This window comes from Notolepis coatsorum (genome assembly GCF_963971535.1).
Source record: "Notolepis coatsorum genome assembly, chromosome: 11".
Classification (NCBI taxonomy): Eukaryota; Metazoa; Chordata; class Actinopteri; order Aulopiformes; family Paralepididae; genus Notolepis; species Notolepis coatsorum.
The window spans coordinates 108,457,933-108,485,053 of record NC_140175.1 but is presented as its reverse complement, the minus strand read 5'-3'; positions in this window follow the sequence as shown (position 1 = coordinate 108,485,053).

Below are 27,121 nucleotides of genomic sequence, written 5' to 3'. Positions count from 1 at the left end.
TATTACCAGTACAGTACAGTATCTAGCACTCTCAGGAGCAAAACAGAAAGAATCATTTCAAACTTGAACTATGTGACATGGCTTGAATCAACTGCTCCAGTGGAGTTGCTCAGTGGCCAATGGTGTCAACTGTGGTTGTACTGTGCAGCTCCCAGGTGTGAATGGAACTGTGTGAATGTGAAGCAGGGCGTTCCTGAAAAAGAGCATCTGTGCTCAGCGAACCTACCCTGGGTAAATAAAGGTAAATTTTTTTTTTTTTTTTTAATTTTTAATTTTTTTTTAGATTAATGCGTTAATTATATTATCGCGCGATACTAGTATAGCGTTAACGCAGCACGTTAACGCCATTAACGGCCCAGCTCTAATCAAAACCAATTGCTTTTAGCTTGTCAATCAGAATGGAGTGATTGACAGTGTCGAAGGCCTTTTGTAGGTCTAGCATGACCATGCCGCAGTATTTGCCCGCGTCCACCTCTTGTTTGATGTGGTCGTTCAAATAGAGAAGGCATGTGTCAGTGGAGTGGGATGTTCTGAAGCCAGATTGGAATTCGTAGATTAGATTTTTATCCGTAAGGTACTTTTCGACCTGTTCGTATACTATTTTTTCCATGACTTTCGAGATGGATGTAAGGATAGAAACAGGGCGGTAGTTGCCTGGGTCTAATTTGCTGCCCTTTTTGTGCAGGGGTGTTACTCTCGCTATTTTGAAGTCCTTGGAGACGTGTCCCTGTTTTATGGAGAGGTTTATTATGTGTGTGATGACTGGGGTGATGGCGGCTGCTGAGTCTCTGAGGAATTTGGAGGGGATGTTGTCATGGCCAGTGGCCTTGTTCGGTTGGAGGGCGCTCAGTTTATTGAGTACCTCATCTGTAGTTACCATTTCCAGTTTGAAATCGTCTTTGTGGACGCCTAGGTTCTTGTAGTATGCTACTATGTGTTCTACCCCATACTGCCCTGAGTGGGAGGGTAGTTTGTTTACCAGTGTTGTGGCTATGTTTGTGAAGAAAGTGTTTAAGTAATTGGCTACATCCAGTTTGTCTGTGATGAGCGTGTTGTCCGTCTTTATGTTTATGTTTGAGAACCTATTTTTAAGTTTTTTACTGCAGCCTAGTTGATTATTGAGTAATTTCCAAAGTTCACGTGGTTTATTTTTGTTTTCCTCAGTTTTGTCATTGATGACATTTTTTTTTGCAGTTTTTATCATGGAGTTTACGTCATTTCTTAGTCTGTTTCTTTCTAGTTTGAGTTCAGTCACGTGGGCTTGGAGTTCACTGCTCGTGCTTTTGGTAAGCTTTGACTGACTTTTATGAAATTCAGAGAATTTTTTGTCTCTGGCTTTCATAGCGGTCAGTATTTCAGTGTGCATCCACGGCTCAGCGCGATTTTTTACCCTGGTGGTTCTTAGGGGGGCCATGTTGTTTAGTATTGTTGAGAATTTGGTTTTGAAGCCAAGCCAGGTTTCTTCAGCCAGTGTACCATTGAGTTCATCTTACCAGTCCAGGCTCTTCAGTTCAAGGTTAAAGGCCTCGCTAGAGTAGGTTTTGAGGTCTCTAGATGTGACCGTTTTGTGACAGCCAGCCTTTTGCTTTCGCTTTTTGCGGGAACAGAATATCATATAATGATCACTTGGTTGGTAGCTATGTGTAGGCCAAAGCCATGGAGCTAAAGTGCTGCTAACTAAATGTTTGCTAAGTGAGTTATTATTGTAGAAGGAGGACTTAAAGACAAACGTCTTTCTCTGGTCTGCATCCCCTTAACAATTGTGTGTATTGAGCCGTACTGTATTGTACCCATTCTGCAATCTGTTAAATAACGTTTTCACAGACAGTCTCTTCCCCGCCGCATGTATATATTATTCTCTCCCACCCACCCCCTCCTAATGTACAGTCTCCTCCCCATCATATGTATATACTCTGTTAGGATCTATGGGTAACAGTACTGTATATTTGAATACCGTTTATGTCACAAATGTATCAGTACTAAATACCTGTATGTCCCTATGCCATAAATGTCATGCATGTTGTGTATGTCATAAATGTCAATATGAATTGAAAATGGGGGACCCTGATGTAAACAAGACAAACGTCTTTCTCTGGTCTGCAACCCCTTAACAATTGTGTGTATTGAGCCGTACTGTATTGTACCCATTCTGCAATATGTTAAATAAAGTTTCCATTCATTCATTCATTCATTCATTCATTCATTAATTCAATGTGTTTTATAGGTTAAGTTAATTTGTTTAACAATATTGCAAAGACATGTGACACTAAGAGACAAGTAGAAATAAGATGGATTTATGTTGTTATTGTTTGATCTGTGATTTATTGTATTTCATGTATGTGTTTCACAGTTCTCACCGTCCGGATTTGAAAGAAATCCCACCAGTGCTATAAAGAACGTGTTGCTGTCATCATCGCATAAGAGGGAATTACACTAGGGCTGCATAGTCTTCGGTGAGTTTGATGTACCCATATGTCTCGCAATGGTCTGTTGATTGTCTGCATCTGACGGCATTTACTCCCACATGCACAATGACTATGTGCAGACGGATAGCGCTCCACAATAGTTGGAATATGTTTAATTATATCAAGGACTTTTGCACCAGAAAAGGAGTATGAGATGCCCTTGGGAATCGGGGCGTTTCTTACGATGGAATCACCCACAACATCTTCCTGAATGACTGACACACGCTTTGTGTGTTTCTAGTGTAAAGTGTCTCTGTGACGGAACTCTACTGGACCAAGGCTTTCTACTCAAAACATCTGGATCAGAACCTTCTTCTTGTGGAACCAGACAGCAGACTGGACACCACAACATCTGTAAGTACAAACATGTAAACATTGTTTCCTCTTATTGCTCCTCCTTGCAGAAGCGGCGAGAAAGGAGCCTTGAAGTTGTACAATCCCAGTTTAATTGTAGAAAGTGCTAAATGTTTTCCATATTTGTACTTTACCGTCTCCATGGCAACTAACTGCGAGCATCTGCAGCGACGTGATTCTGTTCACAATGAAATGTTACATTTCTCCCGATACCGGGAGCTCCCGCTGTTAGCTCGATCGTAGCTGTAGCTTCAAGTCTACTTTTATTATCACATACGGTACAAGTATATTACAGTGAAATGCTTGGTTCTGTATGAGCCTCCTGAGGTTGGGCTTCATACAGTAAACATGAACCAAATCAACACAATCTGGACGGAGCTCAACGAGGCGCACAGCGCGGCGCCATCTTGTTGACGTTCATCCTCAACGACTTGGGTCATAAAGGAGAAAAGCGCTGCAGACATAGTACAAGAGTTTTACTGTTTTACTATTGATCATTAGTTTGTAATGTGTTTTTCAGATCAACATAAGCATAATATATCTAAATAACTAAAAAAAAGTTGTTATCCTCAATGAATTATAGGTATGAATGAATGAATGAATGAACGTTATTAACAGATTGCAGAATGGGTACAATACAGTACAGCTCAATACACACAATTGTTAAGGGAATGCAGACCAGAGAAAGACGTTTGTCTTGTTTACATCAGGGTCCCCCATTTTCAATTCATCATAACATATATGACATTTCTTAAAAAAAAATCTTTGGATCAAATTTAATTTATTACCTTTTTTCAACTGCAAAGTAAAACTTTGTCAACATGTTTTATCTAATAAAATAAAGTTCAGTCTGTTCATCTCACTTCAATAATTTTTATTGCAGGACATGATGTAAACACTGTAATCTGTGTTGCATGTACCTGACAAACTGAACTGTTTGTATTACAGTCATATTCCAACTTAACTGAATGCACATGTGTGTGTGGACTACTGTACAATTACAGGTATTGAAATGAACAATGCAACTTCCTTATACAAAAAAAATATGTCTTTTAATGAATAATTAAATATCGATATTGCGGGAAATGAGTATTGAAACCGTTTTAAATATTCAGAATCGATATGTATAGAAAAATCGATATTTTTACCCAACACTAGCAGATATTGCTGTATATTGAGGCAAAACAGAATTATATATACAGTATATATTGAGGCAAGACAGAATGATTCAGCTGTGTGTGTGTGTGTGCGCAGGATACAGTATCACTGCTGCATCGTTAATGAACTATAGATTTATATGGAATTCGTTAATCTATTCTAGTCGGTTAACTGTGAGCCAGATGGCTTAGTGAAGTACTGTACATAGAGCGGTAATGCTCAGATTGCTCATTGAGTCATGACTAAATGCAAAACGTAATTGTCGTATTTATTATCATTATAATTATTTAATTCCGATGATAGAAACAGTCCGTCTGTAGAATCGACTTGAAGAAGCAATCACCAACTAGTTGTTCAGGGGGGTTGATATATTGTTATTTTGATATAAATTCCATTGCAGAGATGGTTATTAAGACAGCATTTATGAGGAATGTGTAAAGCGTGAATGTCAGTACTCTGATCAAAATAATTTGGTGTCTGTTTGACAGTTCATGAAGTTTATCTTGGAATAATGATGGATAAGATAACTTTATTTGAAGAAGCTCTTGGTACCCAAACTCCTGTATCCAATAATAAATCTATCTGATAGACGGGACCCGTACTGTATTGTACCTATTCTGCAATCTGTTTACAGTTTTCATTCATTCATTCACCCTGATGTAAACCAGACTAAAGTATTTTTCTGGTCTCTTGTGGGCGGTGACAACTTTTCTGAGCCAATGGGCGCTTTGCGCAATGATAGCAAGTAGTTTCCCATCATGCATTTGCATCGAGCAGTCGCTGGAGAGGTACTGTGGGGCCTGGCTCTGAAGGCTGTGCGTGGCTCGCTCCCGTGAGATTTCCGTGGCTCGCCTAGTCAGATTTCCAGAGCAAGTCGGACAACATTCTAACAGTCATGCAACGCGCTTGGCAAGGCCGTAGTAAAAACTGCGCAGATCTGCGTCCGCCTCGCCAATCTCAAACACTCCTATTGATTTCAGCTCGCCTCGAAAGTAGACGAGAGTAGACGATTGCAGCCAGGGGAGGAGTCAGAACGTCGAACACTTCAGATTTGACGACAGCCTCTCGCCTAGTCTCGCATGGCAGATATCGCGTTCACGTTACCACACACACATACACACCTGTCCAGCTCATTATAATGCCAGGGCCGTGTGCAAAATTAGATTACAGGGACATCTCTCTCTCTCTCTCGCTCTCTCTCGTATGTATCACGCTGTCACTGAAAGTGCTTATGGGCGGAGCCCAGCCAATAACAGGCTGAAATCCTGAGGCTGGAAAATTATGCTTTTGAGTACTCCATTACAAATATAAAGCAATGATTTTTTTTTTAAATAAACCTTACAGATTTCTTCCATAGACTCTCAGGAATTGTGTAAAGTTGCCCAAATAGTGCTAGGAATAGCAATGCATGTCCCCTTTAAAATATATTTAGTTTTTAAGAATTGTAAAGGATCACTAGTGTGTTTTTGATTTGTTATAAGCAAAGACAGAAAATAAACTTCATTCATTCAATTAATAAACTGTATGCCTCACTGTGTGGAAGACACTGGGATCATTCTTTTGTGCAAGGCAACATCAGGCTTGACTTAAAACTTAAAACTGTGCAGATCTGCACCTGCCTCGCCGCTTGGAGAAGTGTCGGGTTACAATGAAAATACTCCACCAGCACATCGTGACGTCACGTTGCGAGTCAAATCAGAATGACCTAATTAACTGGAGCAGGAAATGGTCTCACCTGAATGAGAGCAATCCGCCAATATGGTATTTAGAGACACAGACACATTGATACTAACTCCTATTACTAATATAACAATGCTAGACACTGAAAAAAGCCATTTATAATGCATGTCACCTTTAATATACATTTAAAAAAAAAACATTGATTTTTTTTCCTTTTTGAAAAAAAGTTTTAACTATGGGTATCTGATTGGTATCGGCCGATACCCAAACCCAGGGACTGAAAAGTCGGATCGGTGCATCCCTAGTGTCCACTGGGGAGTCACACAACAAGGTGATGGGGTTGAGTGGGGTTGGGGTCCTTCTGTAATCCACAACCATCTCCAGTGTCTTGAGAGCGTTGAGCTCCAGATTGTTCTGGCTGCACCAGGTCAACAGATTCAGATTCAGATGACTTTATTCACCATATTGTATATACAAATGGAGCGTGATTTGACATTACAGTGCATGTTTTTTTTCCCACAAATAGGAATAACATAATAATAAATAAATAAGTGCAAAACAGGACAGAACAGTGAGACAACAATAAGACAGTAAAAGTGCAGTGGTTGGGGACATGGATACAGTGCAGCACAGTTCAAGTCCAGGGCCCTCATTTATCAACGTTGCGTACGCACAGATATGTGCGTAACCCGTGCGTACGATCATTTCTAAGCAAAGTGTGTGACTTATCAATTTGAACGTGAACTTGACTTTGTGCGTATATTATGCTCGGCTCAGGGCATGCGTACCTGGCGCCCGGCGGTAGAATATGGATACTGCAGACGGACGGCATATGCTCTAATCAGTTCCATGCATTAGTTTCAACGCCGAAATAAGCTTTCGTTCATTAGTTTGACTGACGTGTTCTGTATGACCCCCGTAATTCATTATAGTTAATTGTAAAATAGCAACAGCAACAACGGCGTAAATCGTTTTTGGGATCAATATTTAATTTGGTGGATGGTCGGGCGAGTTACACTCACGCTAAACCGGAAGTGGCGATCGGTGCATCAAGGAAATTCATAAACCTTCTTACATCAAATGCTGGCTGTTGCACACTACAAGACAAACATTTATAGTTACCACTTAGCTTCACCATATCTATTATAAAACACTCACACACAGTCACATAATGATACAAAGGGAATGCACGGTAATACAAACGACCGAGAGAGAGCTAGACTTACACTTTAACCGAATGCATGAAACACCCGGCGCAGCACACACAGCACACACCCGGGCCGCAGCGGTACGTCTATTTCCCCAACCTGAGGGAAATCAGGACAGGTCGTCTGTATTACTATTGATCCTAAACAGTCTGTGTGTAATATGCATGTGTGCAACTCATAAACCAAAGAAGTGAGCGATACCTTTGTATGGCCAGGCGTAAGCACAACGCCTCGCCTCTTCACCGTTCACTGTCTGTCGTTCCCTAGGGAAGGCCATACACGGTATAAACACCTAAACAGTGCACATCAACCTAGACACATGATAATGCAAGCAAGCTCCGCTTTATACTATAATTAAGTTACTCACCAGGACACTTTGTCACTTGAGTATCTACACGCCACACTCTCTCTCGTCCTGTAACAGGGGAACCATGCGTGGGGAAATGTTTGCTGCTACCGTCGCTCGCTCACTACTAGGAGGTGTTCCTTCCAGCCGCCGTCCGGCCAGGCTGTAATACACGCTGATGCCAGAGCCACACCCACAATACCCCCACCCAGCCACATATAGTATAGTTAATTTATTTTTTACAGTTTTTGTATTATTCTGACATGGGAGCTCAACAATAAATGATAAATGACAATCAGAAATGTCAAGTTGCATGTTGTTATTCTAACCAGCTAAGTTCTGTTGCATTTCCAATGTATTTATTTAAAGTATAAATGTAGCAGGAATCGATAAAGAATCTGATCGATAAGCAGAATCGATAATGGAATCGTATAGATAAAATCGTATCAATTCCCATCCCTAGTAGTTTGTTTACTAAGATGTGTAAGAGACGAGCATACAAATGTATTTGCCCCCCCCCCCCCCCCACACCTACAGAATCAAAACAAGCATGTGGAAAAGACGAGCAAGAGGCAAATTGGGAGCAGAGAAACCTTGAAAACATTGTTTACAGACTTTATGAAATTGGGCTGTCAAAGTTAATGCTTTCATTTTGGAGATTAAATTAAATTATTTAAAGTGTTAAAATTATCTAGATTAATCTGTGGAGTGAAACATTTTCAACGTTCTGAACTTTCAGCAGTATCTTTGCTAGGGATGGGTACCTTTCACATTTGAACCGATACCGGTACCGGTACCTTTTTTCGGTACTTTAGTCTCAAGAAATTTAATTTACCTACCTCAGTCGTAAAAAAAAAAATCCAAACTTCAAATAACTACAATTTCGACAGTTTTCGGCTTGTCATTGCTCCGACTGCTTTGTTGTTGAATCAAGTCAAATCCTAGGTAAGCATATATTGTGTGTGTGAACGTTGACATGAAAATAAAAAAGTAAAAAAAAATAAAAAATTTAAAATAATTTTTATTTTTTTCGGTTTCTCACTTGATTCGATACTCGGTAGTACCGACGTGTTTCGGTTCGGTACCTCAAAAGTACCGAATTCGGTACCCATCCCTAATCTTTGCTTGTTCTTTTTTTGCATTGACTCATGCACCTTTTTGAAAATTAAGGATGCACCGAATGGGAAATTCTTGGCCGAAACCGATACCGAAAATAGGAAACAGTTGGCTGAAAACCGAATGCCGAAAGGCCGAAAATGATTCATAAAATTGAATTTTTTATGTTGTTCAGCTACCTGATTATGGAAAAATATATGATTATGGCAAAACTTAACTTAAATAATAAATATCACTATTATGGGTCCATAAAACATTTATTCAGCACTTCTGAATGCATACAGTACATTAATTCCAAGTCAAGTGGATTTTCTTTTCTCTGTAGGATAACTACAACAAAGTGCATTCAGAACAAAGCCAATGTGCTTTAAAACTGCATAAAGATCTGCACACATGAGAGGGAGAATAGCTTATAGCAGACTTAATGATGTTACTGTAGTGGCTACAGTAAGCATTTTATATAAAAGTACTCTGTATTTTTGTATGACAACTAATAAAGAAACTTGAACTACTGTCATAATTCACGGCGTTCTAGCCTACATGAAAGGACTGTTGTATTTACTACATCTCCCGTGACTATTAGCGGGGGATGACGTAGCTTTAAGAGAGACGAGTGAAAGAGGACCGGAAGCCTTGTTAGCTAGCTTAACGTTAATCATACATTTACATAGAAACAGCGCGACTCCAGAGTCCCAAGAGGAGTTATATTATCGTACTTGGCCATTGCGTCCCGCTCTTAAGCCATTCCGAGATATACCTCATCTCATGTACAGTGGCGGCCGGTGGGTACTTCGCCACTAGGGGCGCTATACCAAACATTTAGCAAAATGCAAACATGTACAGTACAGTACCACGCAACACTCATGGCAAGACGTGAGCGATTCGACTCACGCTCACGGCAATGAATCGGCTCTTATGAACGAGTCGCTCAGCTGTTACTACAACAACACACAACCAGTCAAATAAAGTATAGTCTAGACTCTAATTCACAACTTGAAACACAATATATAAATAGAAAAGTTAGAAACAAAACTCGCCCGTCTACAAACACAGGCAGATCTCTCCCTCTCTCCTTCTCTCTCTCACACACAGCAAGACGTGGAATCGATTCGTTACACAATCAGACCTATTATATACCAAGAATAACTTCAGTATGAGTACAGGGCTGTACACATATTTTGCATATTGTTAAACGAGCCAAGGCTAGCTATTAAACTATCGATATGAATCGAAAATCTGGGACCCTGATGTAAACAAGACAAACGTCTTTCTCTGGTCTGCATCCCCTTAACAATTGTGTGTATTGAGCCGTACTGTATTGTACCCATTCTGCAATCTGTTAATAAAGTTCTCATTCATTCATTCATTCAAACATAGACGATATTGAACAAGCCATAATCCACGTATTTTCAATCCGAGAGAGCTGCAGTAGTTAAATCAATGAGCCATCGATAAATAAACAATCAGCAATGTCTCGCTTCATGAATGGCCAGCAGTAGTACTGCTCCTAAAAAAAATATTTACAAACGTTAACGTTAAGCAGAGAGAGAGAGAGAGAGAGAGAGAGAGAGAGAGAGAGAGAGAGAGAGATTTCTTCAACCTCGAACCTAAATTCCTTAGCAACCCGTGTTACCAAGTAAACAAATCACGGAACGATAGCCTAGTACTACTAACGTTAGCTCCCAGAACGATAGCCAGTTAGCCCGCACCAGTCTAGTACTACTAACGTTAGCTGCCAGAACGATAGCCAGTTAGCCCGCACCAGTCTAGTACTACTAACGAACGTTAGCTCCCAGAACGATAGCCAGTTAGCCCGCACCAGTCTAGTACTACTAACGTTAGCTGCCAGAACGATAGCCAGTTAGCCCGCACCAGTCTAGTACTACTAACGTTAGCTGCCAGAACGATAGCCAGTTAGCCCGCACCAGTCTAGTACTACTAACGTTAGCTGCCAGAACGATAGCCAGTTAGCCCGCACCAGTCTAGTACTACTAACGTTAGCTGCCAGAACGATAGCCAGTTAGCCCGCACCAGTCTAGTACTACTAACGTTAGCTGCCAGAACGATAGCCAGTTAGCCCGCACCAGCCTAGTACTACTAACGTTAGCTGCCAGAACGATAGCCAGTTAGCCCGCACCAGCCTAGTACTACTAACGTTAGAGAGAGAGAGAGAGAGACTCACTGTTTAGTTGAAACGTCCAGGGCAGGAGAGCTTGATCCGCCATATAGCTTGTTAGCCAAGTGTTAGCTCAGCTGAGCTCGTCGACGTTAGCACAACACTCAACAAGTACATTCCTTTGTCCATTTCCGGTCGAACAGACTGCAAACTACCTGGCGTTCTATCGCCATGCTCTAAGACAAACTCTAACCTTAACCAACTTTGAAAGAGTGCCTAAGCTTAACAGTCTAAAGAACTTGCAGTCACGGCACGGCACGCTCTAAGACAAACAACAGTCCTAGTACCAGGAACCAAGCTAGAAACTAGAATTGGAACATTAGAAATTGGATTCGGCCAATCAGAGATCGTCTCTGTGAAATTCTGCCATAGAAAAAAATACTGGCGTCGGCCAATCAGAGAGCGTCTCCGCGAAATGCGGCTATGGAAATTCTCACGGAAGTTCACGCTGCTTTCTAGACCGCTTCAAATCGCGCTCGGATTCCAACATAATAGTCATATTTCAACGCACAACGCCGTATGCACTGATTGGCTGTGACGGAGACAGCGATCAAACTGTGACGCGCACTCAGAGCGCTATCGCGTATAGCCCGGGCCGAGAAATACAATACAAAAAAAAAAAAAAAAAAACGTGATGTCACTTCCTGCTCTGGAAACGATGTTTTTTTTATTTAGATAATAACGTTATATTGTGCATTGGAAATACAAACATACTTAAAATGAGTAAATATTATTAATTTTAAACATGTTTATATTATTTATAGGGCTATAAAACACAAAAACGAAAAAGTTTTATTGTCTTCTTCTCTGATTTAACAGCAGGTGGGTCGGCGCCCTAGCGCCCCTAGTGGTAGAGCCGCCACTGCTCATGTACCTATTGTACACCATCAACGAAAAAACAAATACGCCCATCACCTGCCGGGTCCCGCCCCTATGGAGGCGTAACCTATAAGACACTAGGCATGGTCACCAAACACCCTTCCTCTATTTCGTTTCCATCATAACGGTCGCAAGATGCCTTATGTAACTAGTGTTATGAAAGGATTAGAGAAATTGCGTAATGTTGAAAGTTTACCGGAGGTTTGCTTACCCCTGGAATCTTCGGGGCATGTTTCAGTGACACGTCGGGCCTATTCTGATGTTTCCTCGTCTGGTGACAGCAGATCAAGGAGCAGCGTGCAAGGTTGGCTATCGAGCCGGCTTGTACACAGGTAGGCCCTGTGTCAACAGGCATTGATGTTGGTGTTAGTAATGCTGGTTTGTTTTGTTACACAACCATGTTGTGTGTCGGCGCCAGGGGCGGGATGGTTTGGTGAACGTTTCACTGCAGTGGACGGGTTCTGAGCGGTCCTGGAAGCGTGCTGCTAAACAACTAACTGCTACGCTGTTCTAATGTCTCCGCCGTGGGATGTTGCCGCTTTTCCCTCCTCTTGCCCGGTTCATCAATGAAGGTCAGTCGGTAGCTAATGTGGGGGTTTTGCTGAGTCCTATTTTACCCCTTTTTACGGGTAAATGGGTTGACAACAGGGTGGGCCGTGGCTAGGTAGCCTAGCCAGGTAGCGTTAATCCTGTGCCCCGGCGGGGTTTTGAACGGTGTTCCCACCTGGAAGCCGATGCTTAAGGCTCAGCGGGTGGCAGTAGAGCTATACTACTGCAGGATTGGACTTAGCGGCGGCCCGTGTTGTGGCTCAGCTGACTGTTTTCTGTCCATAGTAGCGTTGAACGCTATGCTATAGTAGTGTAGTGGGCTACTGTTTTGTTCTGTCTCTCTGCTACGAGAATGTCTGTCTATGCTACAGTTTTCTCTCCTCTCAACCATTCATGCTGACGGTCAATCGGTGTCTATTGGGGGAGTAGTGCGGGGGGGGTTTTGTTTACCTTTTTGGGTAAATGGGCTAAGGTCTAGGGCTGGTGTGCTGTTGTGAATATTATGAATGAATGCAGGACTGGTTCTCTCTGGTCCGCCTCCCCTTAACGTTGTGTACATGGGCTTGCTCATTCTACAGTATTTTCGTGGTGTTAGTTCTTTTATTCATTAACCCCTGCATGGTGCACACCACAATGGAGGTTGCTTTTTGCAACCACCACTGGTGCTCCGTGTTAACATCAGTCCTTTGCTTTTGACATATTGAAACAGTGCCCCGCCCGGCCGACGCCATGGGTGGGTCGGCCTGGCGAGTGGCTGGTGGGCTGCTAAAGCCTGTACCGCCACGGTATGGAATTGGCAGCGATTAGAACTGTGTTCGAAATTGCTGTTTTTTCTATCAAAAAAATTGTGTCTGGTGGCGGGGCCTTGAGGGCCAGCCGACGTCGACACATCGCGCAAGGTTGTTGACGTTATTAGCTTTGACCTAGCCGCAAGCTATAACCGCTCAGGGTTCCCCTCTCCGCAGGGGATTTTGGTCTTCTGCTGGCGGTATTGTCCTAGGCCCCACACCGCGCAGCCAGATGAAGAGAGAGCACGGCCTCGTCAGCGGCGATGACGAGGCCCTCGACAGGCGGCCATGTTTTTCCTCCGCCAGAGGTATCCTGGTCGTTGTGACAGCCTTGGCGGCCGAGGGATCGGCCATGTTGGATGGGCTCGGCTTGAACAACAAGCCGTCACCGTCCTACGGCGAGCAGCCCGCTCTCCGATCACTCCCTCCCCCAACACCAGCGGAAAAAGGGGGCTCTGATTGTTTCCTTTGGCTGCGGGCCGCGTGCCTTCGTTGAAGCGCGGGCGGCCCCACTTTTCGTCTCTCATGGGGACAGGGGCTGACACCCAGTTGATGGCTGAGCCTGGGTCTGTCCGTGAGAATGTTGTGCTGTCAAGCGGCTCCCACACCATAAGCTGTGTTGGTTGAGCCTGGTGTTACGTCTGTCAACTATAAGTGTTGTCAGCAGGGGGGCTCGAAACCTTTTGAGGCACACAGTGCGGGCTTCCCCGGCCTCTCCTTCGCCAGGCCAGGTATCATGTTGGTGCCTCCCACTCCTGAAAGATTGGCAGTGGTCTCGCAGGCACGCGTGATTTGGGTGGTAGTAATATCACTGCAGGGCTACAGTGTGTAGGAACCCATGGGGTCCTCACGCCTTGCATGTCCGGCTGCAGAACAACTCCTCAGCATGTTCTGGAGGGGTGTTCAGTGGGGGGGCTTTTGTCACCTAGATTGATGTCAGCTTCCCCCGTATCAAACCGGCCCTTTCTGTCGGGGTCCCCCCCTTGGGTGCGATTGCCTCGTGGGTAGTGTCAGGTTCCGACCCGACTCCACGGAACGCTCTGCTCGCAAGGGTCCAGGGTTGGCTACGCACAGCGGGTGGGACCGGGCCGACTATCTACAGTTCCTGGCGGACCTGCGCCACATGGCGGCGGGTGCGTTGGGAGTGTCATGACATATGACTACGGCAGTACCATATGTCGAGGTGGATGGAGAGAACGCTGAGGCAGGGACTTGTGTTTACACAACCCCACCCGTTTTCAGGTTTGGTACAGACCCTATTGTCAGGGTCACCTGCAGTGACAGCTCTGGTCAACGAGATCCAATCTCTGTGGACAAAGCAAGCCATTGTCGTGGCGTTCTCCTCCCGGTGTTCTCTGGTGCCTGAGAAATCGGGAGGGGGGGGGGGTGTCAGACCCATGCTGGACCTGTCCCATGGGAAGGTTCAGCATTTTTTGGATCGTCTCCTACCTGTTGAACACTGTCAGGTGGGGGTCTGGTTCTCCTCCATAGACCTGTAGGATGCGTATTCGCATCTCCGATCTTCCATCCTAGGGCTTACCTACGCTTCCTTTGCAGTGTTAGCGTATGATTACCAGAGGCTGCTGTTCGGTTTTCTCTGGCTCCCCGCATCTTCCTCAAGTGCGTGGAGGCCGCACTGGGGCCTCTGCGTCGTCAGGGGTTACGAAGTGTATTCTGCCCTGACGACATTCTGGTCCTTCGCGGTCAAGGTGGATCGTCGGGTCTCGTACCAGGCAGGTCCCTACCAGCCTGGGGTTTGCTGTAGACTGGAAGTAGAGTACTCCTCTTCCCAGTCAACGGTTGGAGTGCTATGGGCATCCCTCTCAGAGCATGTTGTCGACACGCTCGGGAGGTTCCGTCCTAGGACGGTTACGGCGCTGTCTCACGTCACGTTTTTCACCGACGCCTCCCTCACTGGAGACGCGTCGGGCCAACGCAGTAGGGGGCAGCTGGCAAACCATGCTGCCCGGTCTGCGCTATGTTCAATGTGTTGGTATTGAAAGCGGTCCTTCTGGTCCTCAAACGGTGTTGATCAGGACGGACAATACAACGTCAGTGTCGTATATCGACAGACAGGGAGGAGTACGCTCCCCCCGTCTGCACCAGGCGGCGGGCGGCTGGCTATGGGCGTCCTCCATCTGCGCTGCCTGAGGGCTCCCCACATCCCCGGCAGGGTGAATGTGGGTACAGGTGTACTGTCGCGGGGCGGTCCTCATCCTGACTGGTGGGGATTACGTCCGGACATAGCCAGGCAGGTCTGGGACCGATGCCGTGCCGCCTGGGATTCTTTCCCCATACATCCGTTAGGTCAGTTGTTGGGACGGGTACGCCACTGTCGTGCTTACGCTGGCAGATGGCGTATGTTCCAAGAGTGGTGTAAGGCGGGGGCAGGGACCGGTGTCCTGCCCCCTGGATACTGTCCTTGTTACCTCCAGTCTCTCCTTGATAGACTGTCGGCTTCGACGGTGAGGGTATATGCAGCAGCTATATCCTCTTATCATGAGGGTTTTGAGGGTGATGTTTTGTTCAGCCACCCTCTTGTGAAGCGTTTCCTGCTTGGCGCCCGACGCGTTAAGCCGGTAAAACGCTCTTTGGCTCCGAGTTGGGATCTTCAATTGGTCCTCGGTCGGTTGTCCTTTGCCCCATTTGAGCCTCTTGAGCAAGTGCCGTTGGAACAGCTGTCGTTCATGACCGCGTTCTTGCTGGCCGTCACTTCCGCTGAACGCGTGGGTGTGCTTTGTGCTCTCTCGGTATGACCAGAGTGCCTGTCTTTCGTTCCGATTGCGGTGCCACTCTGCGGCCTAATCCTGCCTTCGTGCCTATAAATATCCGGAGTTCCTTCTGCTCCAGGGATATTGTGGTTCAGGCGTTTCATCCACCTCCTCACGCTAGTGAGTTGGAGGCGGGCCTTCACCTGTCATGTCCGGTCCGTGCTTGGGGATTTACCTCAGCCGTACTCAGGGCCTCAGGGCTACCGATCAGTTTTTTGTCTGTCACGGTGGTTCTCGTGCCGGTAAGGCACTATCGAAACAGCGCCTGTCCCATTGGTTATGCGAGGGCATTGCCCTCTGCTACACGTTGGCCGGGCTGGATCCCCCTGGGGGCGTCGGGGCGCACTCCACTCGTGGGGTGGCAGCCTCTGCCGCTCTGCTGGGTGGGGCCTCGGTGGAGGACATCTGTGCTGCAGCTTCATGGTCCTCCCCGGGCCCCTTTGTAAGGTTTTACCTCATGGACATGACCGGGGGTTCTGTCTCCCAGGCGGTTCTGGGGTCTGTGGCCTTTCCTGCTTCCCGTCCTTTGGTAGGGTAGCAGGAGTGTGTGGGTATGGGCCACAGTGTGTTAGGTCACACGTGGTTCCGCCTGTGCTGTGTGTTCAAGGGGTTCTAGTTCCCTCTTGCTCGCACTCGGGTGGAGTTGACTGCGCCCCCCCTTCATTAGGAAGGATGGGGTGACGGGACTCCCCAACCCCTTGATGTGGGCTTACGGGTCCTCAGGGGGTATATCTGTTGGGCCTCGCGTCCCCTCTACCCCATATCTCGGAATGGCTTAAGAGCGGGACGCGATGGCCAAGTACGATAATATAACGACAGGTTATGTATATAACCTAGTTATATGAGTACTGGCTAAGCGTCCCGCTCTTAAGCGGCCCTGAGTTCCATATTTTCCTGGAAACGGGTTTTTTGGCGAGGAAGAGTGTTTGGTGACCATGCCTAGTGTCTTATAGGTTACGCCTCCATAGGGGCGGGACCCGGCAGCTGATGGGCGTATTTGTTTTTTCGTTGATGGTGGACAATAGGTACATGAGATGAGGTATATCTCGGAATGGCTTAAGAGCGGGACGCTTAGCCAGTACTCATATAACTAGGTTATATACATAACCTGTCGTTATCACAGGCTGCAGAACGCAGGACTGAAGAGCTCACGTTGAGCATGTAATGACTGAAGCCGCGTTTTGATGACGTCATCACAACAACACGCGTTAGGTTACAGGTTGTTTATGTTCTTTGACATTCGGTGATATATTTTCGGTGAAAAAACTCTTTCGGCCAAAAGCCGAAAGGCCATTTTTGGCCGAATATTTGGTGCATCCCTATTGAAAATCATCAGACATGAAGATGGAACACATTTTTGTTGTTAATATGATTTATATTACTGGTAGTTCATACAAGACATTATCCTCCTCTAAGCAAATCTGCACTTTAACATAGGCCTGTGTTGTTTTTATTTCGGTTAGCGCCACAGATATAAAAAAGAGGTCTTTAAAGCTGAGTCAATGTTGATGGTTTTGTTGAACATTTGTATTTCACAGGAGAGAAACTGTATTCAAAGATCAAAGAAAGCTATTAAAATAGTCTTTGAATCTAAATATACTTTCTTTGTGTTGATTCTACATTAATTCCAGGATTTTACTCAAGTAAATATCTGTTACAAGCTACGGTCTTAAGTAGAAAAATGTAATTTTTTTTATCTAGATCAGCGTTTCCCAAACTTAGGGTCGCGGACCCGTTTTTATTGGGTCGCCAATAATAATAAAAACATATATTTTCTTTTAAGCTGTAGATGTGTTGATTCAGTTTGGCACCACATTCTTATGTGAATCAGGGTTTTCTACTCTAGCATACCTGAACAAATACAGAAACAGACTAAATGCTCAGCATGACCTCAGAATAGCACTTTCAAAAACCAAGCCCAGAATAGATCTGCTGGTTGAAAACCTCAACCAGCCACATAACTCTCATTAGATTTCATTGTGCCATAGATGAAATATTATACCCCTTCTAGCATGATGTCAGTAGAATTTTTAAATAAGTCAGTACAAATTAATCAGAATGTTGCTCAATGTTGGGGTTGAGGGACGGAGGGAAGGGATAAGAAATGGAGAGTTGAAAAAGGGGTGAGAAATAGAAAGAAGAGTAGAACATGTTTGTTCATTTAAAAGTGTTACAAAATTGTATGTACATATATTATGAGGTGGTGAGCAACTTAACATTACACTCTGATTATTGCTGTGATGTACTTTTATAATTAAATAAATACATTTCATATACATTTGAAATTCATGGTTTGTTGTGTTCTTTATCAGTAGTTTATAAATGTATGTTATGGCAATTCATGATGTATTTTTGTAAGTTTGGGTCCCGGGGAAACACCAAATGTCTCTTTTGGGTCTCGAGCTGAATAAGTTTGGGAACCCCTGGTCTATGGGGTAGAATTTCCGGTGTATGTACTTCCCCTGGAAGCTGCCTCCGAACGGACCAAACTTTTCCCGAATCCTGTCGGCAAACAAGCTAGAACGTCCCGGTCATGTAGTAAATTCTTCATGCAAAGCCGTTGCAGTGGCTTAAACGAGGAAATATTGTGCACTTCACACGTTTCTATAATTGTTTTGTCGAAACCGGAAAGCCTGTAATAATAATAATAATAATAATAATAATAATTCATTTTATTTATATAGCGCTTCTCAATGACCCGAAGTCGCTGACAGTAGTTATAGTAAAAACAAAAAAGGAACATGAGACCATGGGGGAAACGGGGAAAACAGCATGAGATAACAAAAAAAAAGACAGAGCGACAGGAGCAGACATCAATCGGGTTGGAGGGGGGGGGGGGGTTATGGGTGGGTGGGGGTTGAAGGCAAGGGAGAACAGGTGCGTTTTGAGGCAAGCTTTGAAGGTGGAGAGTGTAGGGGAGTCTCTGATGGACTGAGGGAGGGAGTTCCAGATCTGGGGTGCAGTGCAAGAGAAGGCCCGATCACCAACGTTTTTGAGTTTGAATGTCGGGACAGTGAGGGAGGCAGTGGAGGAGGACCGGAGGGAACGGGTGGGGCGGTAGGGAAGAAGGAGATCAGTCAGGTAGGGGGGGGGGCTTTGAAGGTGAGGAGTAGTGTTTTGAAGTTTATGCGTTGTTTGATCGGGAGCCAGTGGAGAGAGTGGAGGACAGGAGTGATGTGTTCACGGGACCGGGTGTTAGTGAGGAGGCGGGCGGCTGAGTTTTGGACCATCTGCAGTTTATTGAGGGAGCGGGAGGTGATGCCAGTGAGGAGGGAGCTGCAATAGTCCAGGCGGGAGGAGATTAAGGCGTGTATGAGGGATTCAGCAGCAGGGGGGAGAGGCAGTGACGGATTTTAGCAATGTCGCGGAGGTGAAAGTATGACGTTTTTACAATGGAGCGGACGTGGGGGTCAAATGAGAGGGTGGGGTCAAGGAGGACACCAAGGTTTCGGACTAGGGAGGAGGGGTGATGGAGTCATTAATGGTTAGTGTGATGGGTCCGGATCTGGTGAGGGTGGTTTTGGTATTCATTAGGGATGCTCGATATTGGCTTTTTTACCGATACCGATATTGTCCAACTCTTAATTTCCGATACCGATATCAACCGATACCGATATATTTAATAATTTCAGGTAATTAACATTACATATCTCTTGTTGTGGAATTAACACAACATTATGCATACTTTTGACAATAAATAAAATCAGAATTTGTTCTTACTTGCTTGCCTGGGTAAATAAAGGTTATAGAAATGTAAAAAAAATAAAAAAAGATTTTTGAAAACGGATACCGATATTTTCCGATGTCACATTTTAATGCCGATATCGGCCGATAATATTGGTAGGCCGATAATATCGGACATCCCTAGTATTCATGGTTTGTTGTATTCTTTATCAGTAGTTTATAAATGTATGTTATGGCAATTCATGATGTATTTTTGTAAGTTTGGGTCCCGGGGAAACACCAAATGTCTCTTTTGGGTCTCGAGCTGAATAAGTTTGGGAACCCCTGATCTAGATTAATTACAGAAAATTGTGAGATTAATTAGTTATTTTCTTTAATCTATTGACAGCACTAGAAATTACATATTTTTGCAAAAGTAATATGACATTACTACATTTCTAGTGTACAATTGCTATAACCATACAGCCTAACCTAACTGAAATGTTTCATTGTGGTGACACTTATCACGCACAATTGGTGCAGACATTCACTGGACTTGAGGAGCGGGGGAATGCTCCTTTAAGCCTGGGGATTCTGGGAACGGGTTGGGTATTTGGTGACGTATATTATGTCACCTGTCAGCTGTCAGCTGGCTGCTGTCACTTTGAAGTAATAACGTTAAACGTCTCTGCACTCTGTTTTGATGTATGTAATTTATGTTGGGAAGTAAAGGAGAAAGAGAAAGACTCGACTACCGTCTCCCATTTCATCCTTTCTTGCGATCCCACATTGGTGACCTGAAGTACGTGAAGATTACATCATTATGGACGGAGAAGTGAACATTGTCTACGCCGCTGCAATTAAGTTACCCGACTTCTGGCATCACAGCCCTCGACCCTGGTTTCAACACATTGAAGCTCAGTTCGAGTTGAGAGGAATAACACAGGATGTTACGAAATAGTATCATGTGGTAGCAGCATTGGATGCCCAGACGACGGCCCGCGCCATGGGGCTGCTGGAAGCCCCGCCAGCTGCAGGCAAATATGACGCTATCAAGGCATTCCTTTTGCAATTATTTGAACTGTCGGAAATTGAAAAGGCGGATCGTCTATTGTCACTTAACGGCCTCGGCGACGGCAAGCTGTCCGAACTGATGGACAGGATGCTGTCCGTTTTGGGCTCGGCAGATCCCTCTTTTTTGTTTAAACATGTTTTCATGCGTCAGCTCCCAGCGCCTGTGCGCACCGCCCTGGCCAGCTCTCCCGTCTCCTTCACCAAGGACTACCGCGCGCTGGCTGCCGAAGCGGACAGGATTTATCTCGCCAACCGGCATCAGTTTGTGCATGCGCTGCTTCCAGCCTACCACCCACCTACCCACCTAGTGGATGTTGCGGACGCCGCTGCAGCAGTGACTGCCCGTCGCCAGGGTAACAGTGGATGGTGTTATTTCCATAACCGGTTTGGCACCAGGGCCAAACAGTGTCGCCCACCGTGCAGGCTGCTATTTATTAAGGACACCTTATTTGGCCGGCGACTACTAGTCGACTCGGGCGCGCAACGCAGCATCCTGCCTGCTACAGCTGTGGACACTATGGCTGGGGGCCACGGTCCCCCCATGGACGCTGCTAATGGCACGCCTATACGTACCTACGGAACCCGGTATGTAGAGGTGTGTTTTGGCGGGCGCCGTTTCGGGTGGGAGTTTGTCATGGCCGCTGTGTCAGTTCCTCTCCTCGGCGCGGACTTCCTGTGTGCGTTCAGGCTGCTAGTGGACATTACAAACTGTTGCCTGATCGATGCTGTCTCCTTCGCTACCTACCCGTGCACACTGGGAGGGCCAGGGACACTAGGTCTGTCCAACATGCTTGCTGCTGGGGATGTATATCAGCGCCTCCTAGCGGAGTTCCCTATCCTCACCACGCCTACATTTTCCTCAGCAGTTGCTAAGCATGGCGTGGAGCACTATATAGCCACTGTCGGTCCCCCGGTCTATGCACGTGCTCGGTGCCTTGACCCAGCTAAGCTCTCCATTGCCAGGGAGGAATTTGCAACCATGGAACGCCTTGGAATTGTGCGCCGTTCTGACAGTCCGTGGGCCTCCCCCCTGCATATGGTCACTAAGGCTGATGGTGGGTGGCGTCCCTGTGGCGATTTCCGACGCCTAAACAACGCCACGACCCCGGACCGGTACCCCGTCCCGCATATACAGGACTTCTCCGCCCACCTGGCGGGGACCACCATCTTTTCCAAGGTGGACTTGGTGCGGGGATACCACCAGGTACCAGTTCACCCACGGGACGTTCCCAAGACGGCGGTCATCACTCCTTTTGGCCTGTTCGAGTTTCTGCGGATGCCCTTTGGCCTAAAGGGGGCGGCACAGACTTTCCAGCGACTGATGGACTCGGTGCTGCGGGATATGGCATTCATGTTCGTATACTTGGACGACATTCTCGTAGCCAGCACGTCTGCAGAGGAGCACCTGACACATCTCAGGCAGTTGTTTGAGCGGCTCAGTGCACATGGGCTCATTGTTAACCCCGCCAAGTGCCAGTTTGGCCGGTCGTCTATTGATTTCCTCGGGCACAGGGTCTCAGCAGAGGGAGCCGTTCCGCTCCCTGCCAGGGTGGACGCCGTTGCCAGCTTTCCACGCCCCCGCACCGTGAAGTCCCTGCAGGAGTTCCTAGGCATGGTGAACTTCTACAACAGGTTCATTCCCCGTGCTGCTCACCTCATGCGCCCCTTGTATGAGGCCCTGCGTGGCAAGGACCCCAAGGCAGAGGTGGACTGGTCCCCGTGTACCGACAACGCTTTTTTGGGCGCTAAAGCTGCACTGGCCAATGCCGCATTACTGGCACACCCATTTCCTACCGCCCCTATCGCCCTCACAACTGACGCCTCAGACTACGCAGTGGGGGCAGTGTACGAACAGTGGGTGGGGGGGGGCTGGCAACCGCTTGCTTTCTTCAGTCGCCAGCTGCGGGACTCCTCTGCAGCTGGTACTCCTCTGCAGCCCCCTTACGACGGCCCTTTTCGCGTCCTGGAGGCAGGGCCTAAGAACTTCATGGTGGACATTGGAGGAAGGTCAGAGCGGGTATCGGTCGACCGGCTCAAGTCTGCCCATTTGGACCTAGACAGGCCAGTTGAACTGGCCCGGCCCCCGCGGCGTGGACGACCCCCTGCCCGGCCCCTGCCAACTGCTTTTCCCTCTAGTCACCTCATATCTCCTGGATCCCCCCCACACGCCCCACACGCCCCAATCCCCACCTCTACCCCTGCACGGGTGATACAGAGTCGTTTATCACGCACAATTGGTGCAGACATTCACTGGACTTGAGGAGCGGGGGAATGCTCCTTTAAGCCTGGGGATTCTGGGAACGGGTTGGGTATTTGGTGACGTATATTATGTCAGCTGTCAGCTGGCTGCTGTCACTTTGAAGTAATAACGTTAAACGTCTCTGCACTCTGTTTTGATGTATGTAATTTATGTTGGGAAGTAAAGGAGAAAGAGAAAGACTCGACTACCGTCTCACCGTTTCATCCTTTCTTGCGATCCCACATCATCTCCTTTAAATTATGATTTTGTCTTTACAGAGCCGTGTCCAGTGAAGAGGTCCCAGGGAAAGAATGACCTCAGTGACGGCCCCAACAAACGTGTCAGAGCTGTTTCACCAGCTGCAGACAAGAAAGATGACAACATAGCCGGTCCTAGCCAACACCATATGCTCTCTGAGGTGGTATTATGCTTCAGTTGTTATGCTTAGGGTTGGGCTATATGAACACAATCTCATATCACCAGATCTTACTTAGGTTTGACTAGTGGATGAACAAAATATATCACCATATCCATCTTGGGTTTGACTCGTGGATGAACAAAATATATCACCAGATCTTTCTTATGTTTGACTAGTGGATGAACAAAATATCATGTCACCAGATCTTACTTGGGTTTGACTAGTGGATGAACAAAATACATCACATATATTCCTTAGGTTTGACTGTGGATGCAGGACTTTGGAGTCAAGCAGAGTTGACTCATTCACTCCAATGATAGAAGTTGGCACATATTGGCCATTTTGGCTACATAGCTACATCTGAGTTCACTTGTTTGGTCCACACCAGAGTTCGAATGAGCTTTCACACCACCCAAAACCAACCGGACTATCCGAGGAAAACGAACCAGGGTTCGATTAAGGCGGACCAAAGAGCTCAGGTGTGAAAGCGACCTTAGACTGTAGGAGTTCAGGAATCTACTCTTTTTGGGTAGACTATTTGCTAGTTTTGACATTATTATGGTATTGAGTTTTCCAATACCAGTTACAATGTGATATGACATCTATTTGATATCGGTATCAAAATAATTTCCAAATGAACCGTTATGAATATCTGGTTGATTTCAAATAAGTAGTTAGCTGGCAAACCAGTTATCTGTGCACACCCACCCCCCCTTATTACAATCCAAACAAAATACTCTTCAATACATTGGTTGAGCATAATAATATATGCTAATGGTTATGTTATGAACAAATGAAAAGTTTGTCCTAGTGAACGATTGTCTTCCAGGGATGTATTGATACGGGTATCGGGCCATGCCAGGCTAAAACAGGGTAACGGGATTGGGGGGATTTCCCCAATGCTAAAATCTGACACCAAGAGAGTGTGATTTGATTAAACTCCAAGCAGCATTGTTGTGAAGGATCAGATTAAACCGAATATATATATTTATTTATGGATATATATTTAATAGTATTTGTATATCGTTTGATATCCCTTGTATATTCCTTGTACATATACACTGAATATCCCTTTGGTCTACTAACAGCCCATAATAGTTTCATTCTCTCATTGGACAAGAACTTGGCGCCAGCAGCCAAGCCCCTTGGTTCAAGTTCAATCGTGCCGACGAACATGTCGTTACTAGCCCCGGTTCCGCGTAGGAATACGTCTGCCGAAATACGAATGGTACTATTTGTTCACAGCGCATATATATATGGCGCAAGTAAAGTAGAACTTCCTTTAGCCCTTAGTTCTTTACCCTCCAACCTAGTGGCAAGACGTTAAGCCTCACCCACGATACATGTGTGGTGCAGTATGGTCAACTTGGCCTCAGAATGGCATTGAGACATCGTGTGGATTAATAGTTGAATTGTCATAGTTTGGCACTATACCGTCGAGTGGGACGTATTTCTATTAAGTTAATAATAGTCTATTATGTATGGTGCATCGTTCGGTTAGAGTTATAAAGTGAGCAGTACCCCCATCGTTTCCTCGCGTTATCTAGAGTCTTAACCAGGCTGGGCAGACCACGTGTGGTGCTTTCATCCGAGGAGTTCTGGGCAAGGACGAGTGGACCTGCACATTGGATTACCTTACCCGGACGACGGCGAGCCCTACACGGCTTGGATTATCTACTTGCTTTGGGTGCTTTGATTATGCCATGGATAACAGCCAACACTGGTAAGTGTTGGAACTACCCCCGAGAGGAGTCCAGGTGAGACGGCGCTCTAACCCGAGTGAGGTCGCCTCACGTCTCTTCGTTGTGGACCGGCAGCTACCGTCTACAAGAGGGCCCAACTGTATTCATCTGTGGACCAAGGTTCTGTGGGCACCGTGTTCAGCACTCTGAATTCTCCCAAGAAATCGTTGGCCAGATGGGATATCGCCAGCGGCTCTCCTAACCCCCCCCCCCCTACTGACTTACAACCAGCGGGACCCCCTTTAGTATATCCAGCTATAATCATTAAGTACCATCGCTATAGTTCCCAAAGAACCAGGTTGTATACTTGCTTCCTGCCTAACCAGAGATTGGACATTCAATGTTGATTTGCCTACGAATACTCATTTGCCTTACAAGTGCATTCAAATCATAAATGTCATTACGTGAACGTTGTATATACCCTTTGCTATATATTAAAGATTCGACGGATACATTTGTGTGGACTTGGTTTCATCAGGTGGGAAAGTGTTCATCATATCTATATCATGTACTGTGTGGCCAGTAGTTAAAGTACATAAAGCGGTAGTGGTTTAATGATACCATACTTATCAATACAGTCAGGGAATTGTACCCCTCAGTTACAATTGGTCCTTCGAGCCGGAGGGTAACTAGTGTAATATTAATATAGTGTTATTAATATTGAAATGGCCTATGATGAACACTCCACGAAACGGTCCTCCTAACGTAGAACGCCCGCGGCGCAGACGACAGACACCTCAGTACTTAGAGGATTACGCTGTCAGTCAACTACCTAGCCTTCTACAAACGGTAAACGCGGTAAAAGTAGAAAGTAAAATTATGTCTGACCTTAACGACCAGGTTACCCCGACCACAGAGGCCCTAGTGGGTTCTAATGTAACTGACCAAGCTCACGGTGGGGACCAGGAGGGAGCTGACATGCCTTTACCCCCCGCCAATACCGAAGAAGTAGTCCCCGACCAGCCCCGGGAGGAAGACAACCCTACAGAGAGAGAACTCTGCACGGAAGAAGAGGAGGAGAGCGCCGAGGAAATAGAGCTCCAGGACTCCCCAACGAGTACCGCCAGGAGCGGCTCACCTCTACAACCGTCTTCCCCCAGCGAAGCGGAGAGGATGCTATCACAGGCGTTCCTCGTCAGCCTGACAGCCTCTACCGAATGCGATCGACTCCAGGGTGAACGCGATCGACTTCAGGGTGAATGCGATCGACTCCAGACACAGCAACGGAGCGAAGAAGAGCGCATACGCCTGGAGATGAGACGCCTTCAGACGGAAGAGAATATGGCAAGAGACCGAGCAGACACCCAGCGTGCCGCTGCCGGTGCCCAAAGAGAAGCAGAGCGCGACCTCGCTCTCATCCAGCGCGAAACCGAGCGCGACAGACTACAAGCCGAGCGCGACAAGCTACAAGCGCAACTAATGGAGCAGCTGATCCTCAAGGCAACACCCTCTCCCTCCGCCAGGGGTTCAAGGAACTCGTCGAGACAACAGTCAAGGGCAGCGTCTCCTAACTGAGCAAGCGACCCTGAACTTGACCAACAGACCAAGCCTATACCCCCCGCAGACCCCCTTCCCCGACCGGTCCAAGCGAGACCCAGCTACAAGGAAGGAGCAGCATACACTGCGGAGAAGCTAAATAAACGACTACAGGATCTAGAGGACCTGATAGAAGAAGAAGAGGGAGAGGAGGAAAACCAAGCCCAACGACAGCACAGTACTCCACCGGACCAGGAGGTCCAGTACAGCCCAGGCTATACCCCCGCGGCGCTGCGCTACAGACCCCCGACTCTATTCACGGGTGAGCACGACGCACGACCAGCCCCGAGGAATAGCACCTGGACCAGCGGGCCATGGTACCCTGCCGGTACCAGCCCACAGAGAGGCGCAAGAGGAGACTCGCCTAGGAGGCCTCTCCCCCAACGCTCGCCGATGTATCAGCCATCCACGGCGTCATACATTGCCACACCGACCATCCCAGACTTCACCCATGAGAATCGGGCACAGTACACAGAGCTCCGAATGTGCTTAGAGACAATGATGGTGGATGTCGTTGATGAACGTCACAAGTATGCAATATTACTGAAGCACCTGAAAGTACCCCGAGCGCACAATATAGCGCTAGCCTATGCCACCTCTACGACCCCATACACCGCGGCTCTAGCAGCGCTGGACCAGAGATATGGACGTATATGGGATTACGTAATCCAAGAGATAAGGCATATTGACCGCCTACCCCCAGCAACAGACAATCGCTCATTAGACGACCTGTCTATAAAAGTGCAGTCCCTGGTAGGGATGCTGGGAGCGCAACGAGAAAAGGGTATGCACGAGCTATACGCCAACTCTAACGTCGAGAGGATTTTAGAGAAGCTGCCACCCGCCAGACAAGAGCGCTTTAGGCGGCAGAGAGACCACCGTGATCCTAACGGTCCCGAACCATCCCTCCTCGATCTAGCCGACTTCCTGGCGAGAGAAGTCAGCAGCTTACGACTGGA